At 45.8% G+C, this 11,882-nt stretch overlaps 1 protein-coding gene and 1 pseudogene across 2 annotated transcripts in view; both read left to right on the top strand.

The window, feature by feature from the left end:
• Positions 1 to 10,948, top strand: part of LOC147028061 (uncharacterized) — a 17,837-nt pseudogene extending 6,889 nt beyond the window's left edge.
• KIAA0753 (KIAA0753 ortholog) overlaps positions 1 to 11,882 on the top strand; it is a 133,625-nt gene that overhangs the window by 64,788 nt on the left and 56,955 nt on the right. The window lies entirely within an intron of this gene.

The raw sequence follows: 11,882 nt of genomic DNA, 5'->3' as shown, positions 1-11,882 counted from the left end.
CTTTCTCTCTTTCACTCCCTCGCTCTGCTCGACATCACCACGACCCGCCTGCTGCTGCCTGGACTCTGCCTCCCCATCTCCGCCCACACGACGTTGACCCCACCCACCAACCTGGTCCCACCTACCACTCCATCCACGCACTCTGGACTCCGCCCCTTCTCCACTCAAGCCCCTCCTTCACGAACACGGTCTCCACATGCGCTGCTGAAGCCAGAAACGATGCGACAGCTGTCGGGTACCGCACCACGGAGCATCCACCCCCCCTCCCCCCCCCCCGAAACTTATTGGTGGTGCGTCGTGCAATCAAGAACAAAGGTACCGAGATAGTAGCCTCAACTCCTCTCCCTTCTTGTTTCAATACTCCCTCTTCTTCGGGTTGTGTGTGTCTGTGTGTCTGTGTGTCTGTCTGTGTGTCTGTGTGTCTGTGTGTCTGTGTGTCTGTGTGTCTGTGTGTCTGTGTGTCTGTGTGTCTGTGTGTCTGTGTGTCTGTGTGTCTGTGTGTCTGTGTGTCTGTGTGTGTCTGTGTCTGTGTGTCTGTGTGTGTCTGTGTGTGTCTGTGTGTGTCTGTGTCTGTGTCTGTGTCTGTGTCTGTGTCTGTGTCTGTGTCTGTGTCTGTGTCTGTGTCTGTGTCTGTGTCTGTGTCTGTGTCTGTGTCTGTGTCTGTGTCTGTGTCTGTGTCTGTGTCTGTGTCTGTGTCTGTGTCTGTGTCTGTGTGTGTGTGTGTGTGTCCTGGTGCCTGTCTGCTTATATTAAGTAAGACTGCAGAAGATCGTTATTGTTATCATTATTGTTGTTATTATTTTCGCGTTAAGTCTGTTCTGTGTCCGCTTTTGTAAGTTGCTTGTTTATTTGCTGCACCCACAGACCCACAGACCACAGAGGGACCAGTCTCTCCCCGATCTCTGCACAACACACCCCAATAAATATTGATCATGCCACATAACGCAGGAGCTAACAGAGATTTGTACTACATCTCGAGTAGAAAAGGTTTGAGAGCAAAAGTCATTAAATTGTGGAATGGGGACGTCCGAATGGGCATTTTAAAGTTTTCCAATTGGTGCATTACGTAGGGGGCGCTGCTTAAAGTAGCCACCAAAATCCGTTTAAATTACATTTTGAGTACATGAATCAAACTGGTGTCAAGAGTTTAATTTTGGCACTGTGATTACCGATATGTAATTCTTAAGTGACGGATTTGGGGCAAAATACATTTAAGAACGGCCGAAAGGGGGTGCCACTGTCACGTTTAAATCACATTTTGAGTACATTATTGAAACTTTGCAGAAATAATGTTTAGACCATCCTGATGAAGGATCAGTAATTGTTAAGTGACGATTTTGGTGCAAATCCCATTTAAGAACGGCCTAAATAGGCCACTATTTTTAGCACATTTAAATCACATCTCAAGTACATCAATGGAACTTTGTGAAAATATTCCTTTGACCTTCCTAATGCAGGATCAGTCGTTCTTAAGTGACCCCTTTGGTGCAAAACCCATTTAAGAAGGGTTCAAATATCAATTATGGTCAAATTCCTGTGAAGGAGGAAGTAGAATTGGTGTACTCAGGAACCAACATTTGCTCAGGTATTAAACTATTAGATAACTGCATGGAAGATGACGAATCACTTGTGGGCCTACATGACTCATCATATATACTGCTGGCTTAGCATGCAAGGATGGGCTCATGCAGTGTGTTGGTGATGCATGTAGTTCAGCTGTGCAGCATAGTTGGTGCTGTGATTCCCATTTCATCATTCTGAATGTAGTAGTTACAGATATTTTATAACTGAGAGGTGAGTTTTATCTAGAGTTAGAGTAGTTCAGATAACATGCATTAGGGACCCTAAGCCAATAACTTATTGTGGCTTGTGGTTAAATCAACGAATTGTCCACGAGGAGGGGTTTAGTATATCCCATAATTCAGCCTACAATTCTTGGATCCCTAGCCTATTCTAGACTGCATCTCCATGCACTGAAGTAACATTTGTTGAAGGTGATTGTTTTTGCTTTCTTTATTATTATATTCACGAATAATAATGTAAATCTTTTCTACCAGTAATACAAGAAATGGTGTCAGCGAACAGCACTACTTATGAGTCTCCGCCACAGAGCTGCAGATGTCTCTCATCCCATTATCTATCATTTTAGAATTAACACCAGTATTGATAAACTCTGGTAATACTGGTATTGTGTCGTATGTAATCCCAAGTTTTTTGGACTTCATAACATGTTTTTGAAGTGCATTTTTGCTAGTTATAGCTTGACAAATGGAATCCATTTCATTTCAGGTCATAGGCCAGTGAAACAGATATGGAATCATCTGATCCTTCTAACAACGATGTTCCTGCATCCAGGCGTTGTATTCTCCACATTGCCGGCAAGCCCTCAGCGAAGACCCCACGTTGTGATGTTTTCCTTTTCCATTCGATGAGAACTGGAGTACTGTGCAGGCTGCAGCTGAGAAAAGGCGTGCAAAACCCCAATTTCTGAAATCAGTGTACTATGACTTGGTTGTCAGCTTGCCTCAGAACCCGGATGAGAATGATGGGTATCATGTAGCCTGCTACCAGAAATTCACAGTCGTTACATCAACAACCTCAGCTCCTGGAGATAGACCATTTGACCTTAGTGAGAGGAATTTGCCTCATTTGCGATCAAATGCAAGGGCAGATGACGAAGCTGACCCTCGTCATCTGGAATACTTCCTTCAACTTGCCTTTTCTGCAATTCAAAGAGGAAGAAGAAAAAAGGTGGAGCTATTCAACTGTTAGGTTTGTGTGAGACATGAGAGGCCGGACATAAGAAGACCTGGTTGCAAAAGAAGCTAAGTATCATCACTCATGCAAGAGCGCATTCTTACTTACAGCCAGTGGAAATTCTAATACTGATTACATTCCACAGAAAAAGACAGTTGCAATTAGACATATCCATGAATGTGTTGAAAAGTCTGTAATTGTTGACAAACGTGCAGAACTATTGACATCTGTTTATCAATGTTATTTGGACTTTTGTTCATCTGCTGATGAGTCCCCTATGCATAAGCAAAGTCTCATGCGAAACCTTAGAAATAAATTTGGGTCCAAACTCAAGATGCAGAGTCCAGCAGGTAAGAAATTGGGCAGCATTCTGTACAACGCATAAATCGCTGATGATTCCGTACGAGTGGCTTATGACTACGCAGAGTCCGAAGAACGACTCCTCAACCAAGCAGCACTTATTTTGCGAAAGCAGCTGTTAAGTGTTCCCCATAAAGACATACCAGAAAATCCAACACGAGATGATGTCAGAGACGGAGACACAATTGTACCCCAACCTGTGATGAACTTCTTCAAAGTTCTGTACACAGGCAAAATATCTGACCAATGTGGAAAGCAGATAAAACGTCAAATTGATTCAACAAGTCAGGATGCATTGTTTGTTGTTCAAAGAGGCCGCGCAAAACCAGCAAAACATGTCACTCTGGGTATGGCTTTCAGATCTATCATTGGTAGCAAGAAACTTGTTCAAGTTCTGAATAGGTTTGGTCATTGTCTTAACTATTCTTGCTTGGAGGAACTCGAAACAGATACCGTTGAAGCGATCCAAGAGAGAAAAGAAGCTTGCCCTGAGAACACTTTGCCAGGACTTCCGATGGGACTCGCATTTGACAATTTTGATGAAATGACCCAAACGTTGTCGGAGTGCAACACACTTCATGATACGATGGGAATTCTGTATCAAAACTTGCCATGTGATAGTACCAGCATTCGACAGATTAATGAAACACCAATGCCAGTGAGAAAGCCAATACCAGGAGCAAAGAAAGCTGTCCAGAAGAAGAGGTCTCTCACTGTCGCTGACACTCCTCTTGCTCCATATTTCGGTGTACCCAAAATGACAGTCTTCAGCTACAAGAACACATGCGTATTTAACCTACCAGATGTGGCAATTAGGGCAAGGCATCTTGACCTCATATGGATGATGTGCCACGCGTTTGAGACTGATGTTCATCCCATGTGGGTTGGCTTCAATGCCATCTTCTACAAGGATGAGCTACCAAAACAGGAAGTGAGATACATGCCAAACCTTAAGGAGCCTATCACCAGCTTGTCGGTAGTGCGAAAAACCCTTCAGACAACCCAGAAGTGTGCTGAAGAATGCAATCAAGATTATGGACTGGTTACTTATGACCTTAATGCAGCAAAACCAGCTATGCAGATCCAAGCTAGAGAATCCCCAACATTTGACAAGATATTCATCATGATGGGTGATTTCCATATAGAAATGGCATTCTTCAAGGCACTTGGAAAGCTCATAGCAGAATCAGTAGGAACTAGCATGCTTACAGATACTGGGGTCCTTGCCCCGGGTTCTTTGAATGGATTTCTCACTGGAAAACACTTTAACCGATGCAAGAGGCTCCATCCTCTACTTGCCCTTGCCTTTGAAAGTCTGCATTTCAAGGCATTTTTGGAGATGTGTGATTTTAAAGAAGAGCTTCACTCCCTGATATCTTCAGTGGAAACCAATACCAATACTGGAAAACATGGGCTTGAGCTTGTGATGAGTACAGATCTTTTTGCGAATTGTGCTAAAGGTTATTTTGAATTCACCAATACAACACTTTCAGGAGCCCACGGATACACTGCCCAGTTCTGGATGATGTATGTAGAGTACAAAAAAAGTATTTCACCAGTTTGAAAGAGCTATCCGTACAAATAACATTGAACTCTTTGTCTTCACACTGACACCGATCATTGACCTGTTCTTTGCCACAGCCCACATCAACTATTCGCGCTGGTTAACAAAATACTAACTACTGGACTTGTTGAATATTGATGACACGCATCCCGGCCTCAGAGAGATACTTAACCAGGGTGCATTTACAGTGCGAAGGACAGAACATGATTTCAGCAGAATTCCTGTTGATTTAACACTGGAGCAAACAATCAATGCTGACGCCGCATCTCGACAAACAGGAATCACCTCCTTCACTAATGATTACTCCGCTCGCCTCAGATGGATGGAAACAAAGGATACCCGGGCATCGTTTATTAGTATGCTGCAAGAAATGACAGAGGCTGCTCAGAGTTTGAAATGCTGTGTCCTTGCTCATTCTATGTGGAGGGTGTGACGGGACGGTGAAATGGTTTCATCGCTTGGACCAGAGATTCACCCTGACTTTTAGTTTTGTGTTTATTAGGATACCACTTTGGAGGAGGCAGCACACCCCTCATACTTCTCTTTGGCAGGTGGTGAATGTAACCAAGATAGTACTCCGGAATGGGTATTGCATTCTGGCCTGCCTACGAGTTACCATCCTTGTCGAATTAGTGCTGGCATGTCAAAATCAACTGCGATGAAATGTCTACATCAAGTAATAACAAGGAGCTGATGCTCGAGGTCCCCTGACTTTTGGGTGGTCGTTCCACGTGCACAGGCAGACACATCAGATCAGGTCAGGTATGGGAGCATGCGCTAGAGCAGCGCATCACTGCGTCCACTTTCCACCGGTACTCCAGGGGCCTCCATCTGGCCATCCCCCAGGCAGGTGCCTGGCCCATACCCATCTCCTTGAGATGCCGATCAATCTGCTGTAACCACGAGGCATGTGGTCGGCCCATTGGCCTCCTCCACACAGGAGACCCCCTCGCTGAGAGAATCTGGTGAGCAGGATCAGCGTCAGGAAAATGAGCCACATGTCCATACAGCCGCAGCTGATGCTCACAGACTATGCAGGTAACAAATCTCATTTGAGTCTCTGTCAGCAACCGCTTGTTGGACACAAAGTCTGACCAGCGATAGCCAAGGATTCTCCAAAGAGACCTGGTACCAAAGGAATTAAGTCTCCGTATCAGATCCTTGGTCACAGTCTAAGTCTCACATCCACAGAGCAAGACTGGAAGCACTAAGGACCTGAAGACTCGGACTTTCGTCCTCCCACACAGGTACCGGCAGTGCCACACCCCATTGTCCCGTGAATCCATGACTCCCCAGGCCCAACCCAGATGTCTATTGACCTCAGACTCACAGCCAGCGGAGACATGAATATCACTGCCAAGGTAAGTGAATCTCTAAACGACCTCAACATCCTCACCACAAACAGGCACAGACAGGACAGCAGCATCCAAGATGTCATTGAAAGCCTGGATCTTAGTTTTGACCCAGGAAACCCACAATCCCAGCGACTCCGACTCCTCATTCAGCACCTCGAGGGCCCCCAAAATGATATCTAAAGTCTCTGCAAAGATGACTGCATCATCTGCGAAATCAAGGTCAGACATCTTGACATTCCCAAACGATGCACCGCAGCTTGATGTATCCGACATCCTCCGAATAATCCAGTCCATACAAGCGCTGAAAAATGTGGGGGCCAGTACACAATCCTGACAAACTCCAGTAACAACTGGAAAAAAGTCAGATATGGGACCACCACATTTCACAGCACTCTCAGTACCAGAGTAGAGTTCAGACATCAGATCGATCAGTTTTGGTGGCACCCCACGAAGACCAAGAATCCTCCAGAGGGTATTCCGATTCACTGAATCGAACGCTTTACAGAGATCAACATAGGCTGCATCCAGGCGTTGTATTCTCCACATTGCCGGCAAGCCCTCAGCGAAGACCCCATATTGTGATGTTTTCCTTTTCCATTCGATGAGAAGAACTGGAGTACTGTGCAGGCTGCAGCTGAGAAAAGCAGCCCCTGCCGAAACTCTCGTCTGCGTTCGGTGAGGACTCGAACAGCAAGGATACGGTCAATTGTTGACCTCTTTGGTATAAAGCCTGACTGCTCTGGACGCTGGTGCTCAAGCAGATGGTGGCGAACCCTATCAAGAATTATCCAAGCAAAGACCTTGCCCGGCACTGAGAGCAGAGTCACCCCTCGGTAGTTGTTGCAGTCTTGGCGATCACCCTTCCCTTTTCAGAGAGAAACAACAAGGCCCCTCTTCCAGTCAGTTGGGATGATGCCTGTGTTCCAGGCAGAGCACAGAACTGCATGCAAACCAGCCTTGAGAAGTTCAGCATGGATGCCACAGAACCCTGGAGCTTTACCCCTTTTCAACCGGTTCACCGCAGCCTGTGTTTCCACAAGAGAAGCTGGACCACAGTTGATTGGAGGGTCAGAAACAGGGATTGTAACACCCCTGACGTCCAACTTGACAGCTGGTGGATCAGCCTGGTACAATCGCTCAAAGTAACCGGCCCAGCAGGCCTTCACTTCAGACTCCTCTGTCAAGAGCCTCCCACCCTCTGCTCTAATTGCAGTACACCGAGGGATGGGCTTGGATGAATGCAATGCGCGAATTCCCCTGTAAGCGGGACGAGAATCACCTGACCACAGGTGATGCTCTACCCCCTCACAGATTCCTCGCACATAGGCCTTCTTGTCCACCATTAGCGCACGTACAGTTTTATGCCTCAGCTCCCTGAACAGCTCAACTCTGCCATTCAGCCTGGTCCTGTGACTGGTCAATGATATCCAGTGTCCCTTGAGAGACAAAATTCTTCTTTACCCTACGGTGAGTTCCAAGACATCCACTGGCAACATCAAGGACGGTGGTCTTGAAGGCACTCCACAACTCTTCAGGACCTCCCAAAGCACCCAGACCCCCCAAATCTCCACTCAGCTTGTTCGCAAACTCCTCAGCCACCCTCTCATCCTTGAGCTTGCCAACATCCAGCCTAAGCTGGGATGGCACCATTCTCCTGGATTTAAGATGCAACTTCAGAGTTGCTACAAGCCGGTGGTCAGTATTGAGGAACTGAGCACTCCGGGAGACCCTGCAGTTCTGGATCATCCTCCAGTGACCATCAACGAGGACATGATCAATCTCCTTTGCCACACCGCCAGTGTTGGAATACCAAGTCCAGTGATGAGCTTGTGGGCGCTGAAACCATGAACCGGCCACCCTAAGTCCATGACTTCTTGCAAAGTCAAGGAACTTAGTGCTATTCTGGTTCATAGTTCCTGACCCATTTGGACCAACACACGTCTCATAACCATCCCTATCAGTTCCAGTCAATGCATTGAAATCCCCCAAGACTAGAAGTGTATTCGTGTGGGGCACTGATCAACCACAGACTCAAGCGTGGCGGAGAATGCATCCTTCACAGTGAGATTGCTTGCCTCAGTCAGAGCAGAAAACAGAGACCAGGGAAATGACACCTACGGAGTGACGAATCCTTAGTCTCTTAATATGCTCGTTGACCGGTGTTACCTCAATTATCATTGGAGTCAGCTTATTGGACACAGCTACAGCAACTCCTTTGGAATGGTAACCATCAGAGCGACCAGACCAAGAGTAGGTGTAACCACCCATCATGATCTCGCCGCAATCCGGTCTCCGAACCTCAGAGAGTGCTTGCTGCAAGCAAGACCGATGTCCAAACACTTGAGCTCAGATGATAACAGAGACAGGTGACCATCCTCTCTTAGGGATAGGACATTCCAGGCACCCACCTGTAGAGAACGCCTCAGGTTAACCCAAGGAGACTGCCATCTGGTGGACGACACCTCAGCACCACTCCAACACACTCCCGCAATCTGACCCGGGAATGTTACCCCGTGGTTTCCCTCCTATCATCAAAGATTGGGGGTCCCGAAAGCTTTGTCACAATCCCGTGATCTGGTGAGCTGCCCTGTGAAGGGAAGCTGCACAGGAAAGTTCTCCCACTGAGTGGGTTTTCAGATTTCTTTGCGTTTTTGTATTTTGCGGAATGAAGGGTTTTACGGTGGCCAGAGTGCAAATCCTGCCACCAACCTCCTAATAAGAAGTAACCCAACTGCAGGACGACGTCCGCAGACACAGTTGGGCACTAGATATGGATGGCCGTTGGCTCACAATGAGCTCCTCCGCCCTTGACTAAATATGACCAACACACATCAAAAGGACTAAATATCAAGACCTCCCACCTTTCTCGGCTTCACGCTGTGGAAACCAAGGCATTTAGGATCATTGGTATCTCCTGCAATGAGGCTGTGTTTGGGTCTCTCTCACTCCCTCACCACAGGCAGGTCGGTGGTCTTTCTGTCTTCTACTGTCTCCTCTCCAGTCTCTCTGCGATTTGTCCCGACCACATTTCGGCAGGGCGCTCAAGGTCCGCCAACAACCCCTTCTGGTAAAACTACCAAAATCATGAATCACTGCTCACCTTCACTCTTTCATTCCTCTTTTTTCCCGCCTTTGGAATAAACTCCCTCACTCTATTCAATCCCATTCTTCCCTCCAGGTCTTCAAAATAGCTGTTCACCACAATCTCTTATCTTCCCCAATCCAAAACCACGATTTTTTCTACCCCCGTTAATCCACCCAAACCCACCTTCTTCAAATTCCCTGCTTTCCTTCCTGAAAGTCCCTGTAGTGTCTGTCTTGTTTACCCTGTGTACCCCACCCTGCCCCATCCCTCTCCCTTCTACAGATCTCGTAATGTCTCTGTTCCCCACCATTTTGTCCTTCCCACTCCCACCCCTCTTGTCTCATACCCCCCTTGCTGTGCGTTGTGTGTTCGCTCTCATACCAGCCTCGACAAGGTATTAAAAAAAAAAAAAAAATGAGGTGAAAAGATCCCTGAATCTGGAAAGCGCCGAAATTGTACCAGTGATAATTGTAGCAACGAGAATGATGAAGAACCTTGCAGAGATCTTAAAAACTAACCCTGGGAATATTAATAAAAACAAACTGCAGTTGGAAGATGTCCGGGGCTCGGTGACGATCCTGAAAAGAGCCCTCGGAACAAAATTTTGAGAACAAAACAACTTCACATCTTGGTCCATGAATGGTTTTACGGTGGCCCCCGCCAACGCCCCCCCACCTCCCCCCCTTTCTCCCCCCCAACCTTGCTGAAACGAAGTGGCTACTTCGAGGTTGAGATAATGACTCCGCTCCACCTTCTGAAACCCATATATGGAGATAACTGACAAAACACACACACACACACACACACACACACACACACACACACACACACACACACACACACACACACACACACACACACACACAATGCCGTGATCTAATCAGGTTGAGAAAATGTCATGAGGAATAGATGTCTGCAATATGAAAGATAAATGTTCGACGGTTTTGAAATATCTCGTGCACAGAAGTATATGCACCACTGATGATCCGTCATGGACGGATGATCAGTCGGCGGGACGGAGCTCATTTTAATTTTCGCTATCTCCGACCTTGTCGGAGGGGCAGTGGACAAAAATGACTCGATAAGATGTGGCCTGGTGGCTTGTTGTTAAATGCTTTCCTTTATTGGTTTAATACCGTATCAGTGTGGTTTGTAGTTAAAGCATCATTAACTTTGGTGGTGGAGGTGGAGGCCGTTTGTCCTTTACTTTGTATTGATCTACCTCAGCCAGCATCAACTGGCCTTCCATTGACATGCCTTGTCTAAAAACTTCCTGTTTTTGCTTTTTAATTCATATGGAATTGGGCATATTTAAGCATACAAGTCGAGGAGCTTTTCTCTGTTTAAAGGTCCCATGACACTCAAAAGTTTCTGGTTATTTATATATTAACTTGACCTTCCTAGTGAAGAAATCACCCATGTTTCTTTTTTTAAATAAACAATGGATAATTAGACCAATATTTAGAACATTTGTAGTGCTTTTCACAACTTGCTATGCCCTGCCCCTCAAAAAAGTGGAGTTCAGTGAACTGCAGGTCACGTGACCGTTGACGTCATCTCCAGAACATGACTCGCTCAGAGTGGCTTGATTAGACGTCACGCGCCGTATAAAGTACGTACAAATGCATTGTGCACATTTGTTTGCTATCTCACTCATCGTCTTAATTCCTGTGATTGTTTCGCGGAAAAGAAATTCTGCTTCTGAGCCGTGTATGCACAACAATCACGAGGCAATTATTTATCCCTTTACTACCTTGTCGTAGTCGTGTACAAATCCAATACATGTATGCACAATAAAGGGCTATGCCATGTCCACAAAATATAAAATGTGACTGTTGAACGTTTCCATTAAAAAAGAAACTTACAGGGACATACAAGTAAAATACTAACGATTAATATTGCATCATTTCAAGGCACAAGGAGATAATTTTAAAATCAAACAATGTGAAAAACCTGCACCCACATTTTGCAGCTTATTGAATTGTTCGTTGAAACAAGCCTGCTGGGATAGGTACGATTCCACATACATGCAAGCCAGGTATGGCTGCACTCAACATACATGGGTTTATTCTAAAGTAAAGGTACTGCTTCCATTGGCTTGCTATTCATTAACATTTATCCAAAATGCTGTAATCAATGAACAGGGAAAAATATGATGGCACAACAATGAAAGACAAATTTATCTGTCCTATTACATGGCCTCATAGCTTCGGGACTCTTACGCATTGACTTATACATTGTGTGCATGCTAATACAAGTTACTTGTCAACTCTAGAGTCTAGACTCGTCCGATAAATCTGACGTGCTGTAGCTTTCTTTGATTATTTTCTTTTCTTCATTGTTTTTACTGGCGCAACATGATGACAGTAGGAATAAAATAAATAAAAATGCAACAGAATGTCAGATTTATCGGACTACTCGAGACAATTGTGTCGCAAGGTGTGTTCTGCACATAAGTTTTCAGCGTATCCGGACAGCGAGATTGCTTCGTTTTATGCGCGGAGAGATACGGCCGATGACATGGGCTGGCCTTGCTTGCGATTCATTCGCCGCGGAGCAACATGTCCGCTGCGCTGCGCTGGTCACGTCACCTCACTAAAATATTTCTGATATCGAGCAGTATGTAAGTAGAATTTACATCATTGAATTACGAATGGGATTTAGTCTAACCAGTTGTTATTGCCAAGTCTTCCTTCGATGTCCTCCTGATCATCATGTAATCCGGGAATTTCATCGCCAGTTTCTTCTGCTTGTCCTGCTT

Source organism: Eptatretus burgeri, chromosome 4 (assembly GCF_056783735.1).
Source record: "Eptatretus burgeri isolate ZD-2024b chromosome 4, Ebu_testis_v1, whole genome shotgun sequence".
Taxonomy (NCBI): Eukaryota; Metazoa; Chordata; class Myxini; order Myxiniformes; family Myxinidae; genus Eptatretus; species Eptatretus burgeri.
This window is presented reverse-complemented; position numbering and strand designations above follow the sequence as displayed.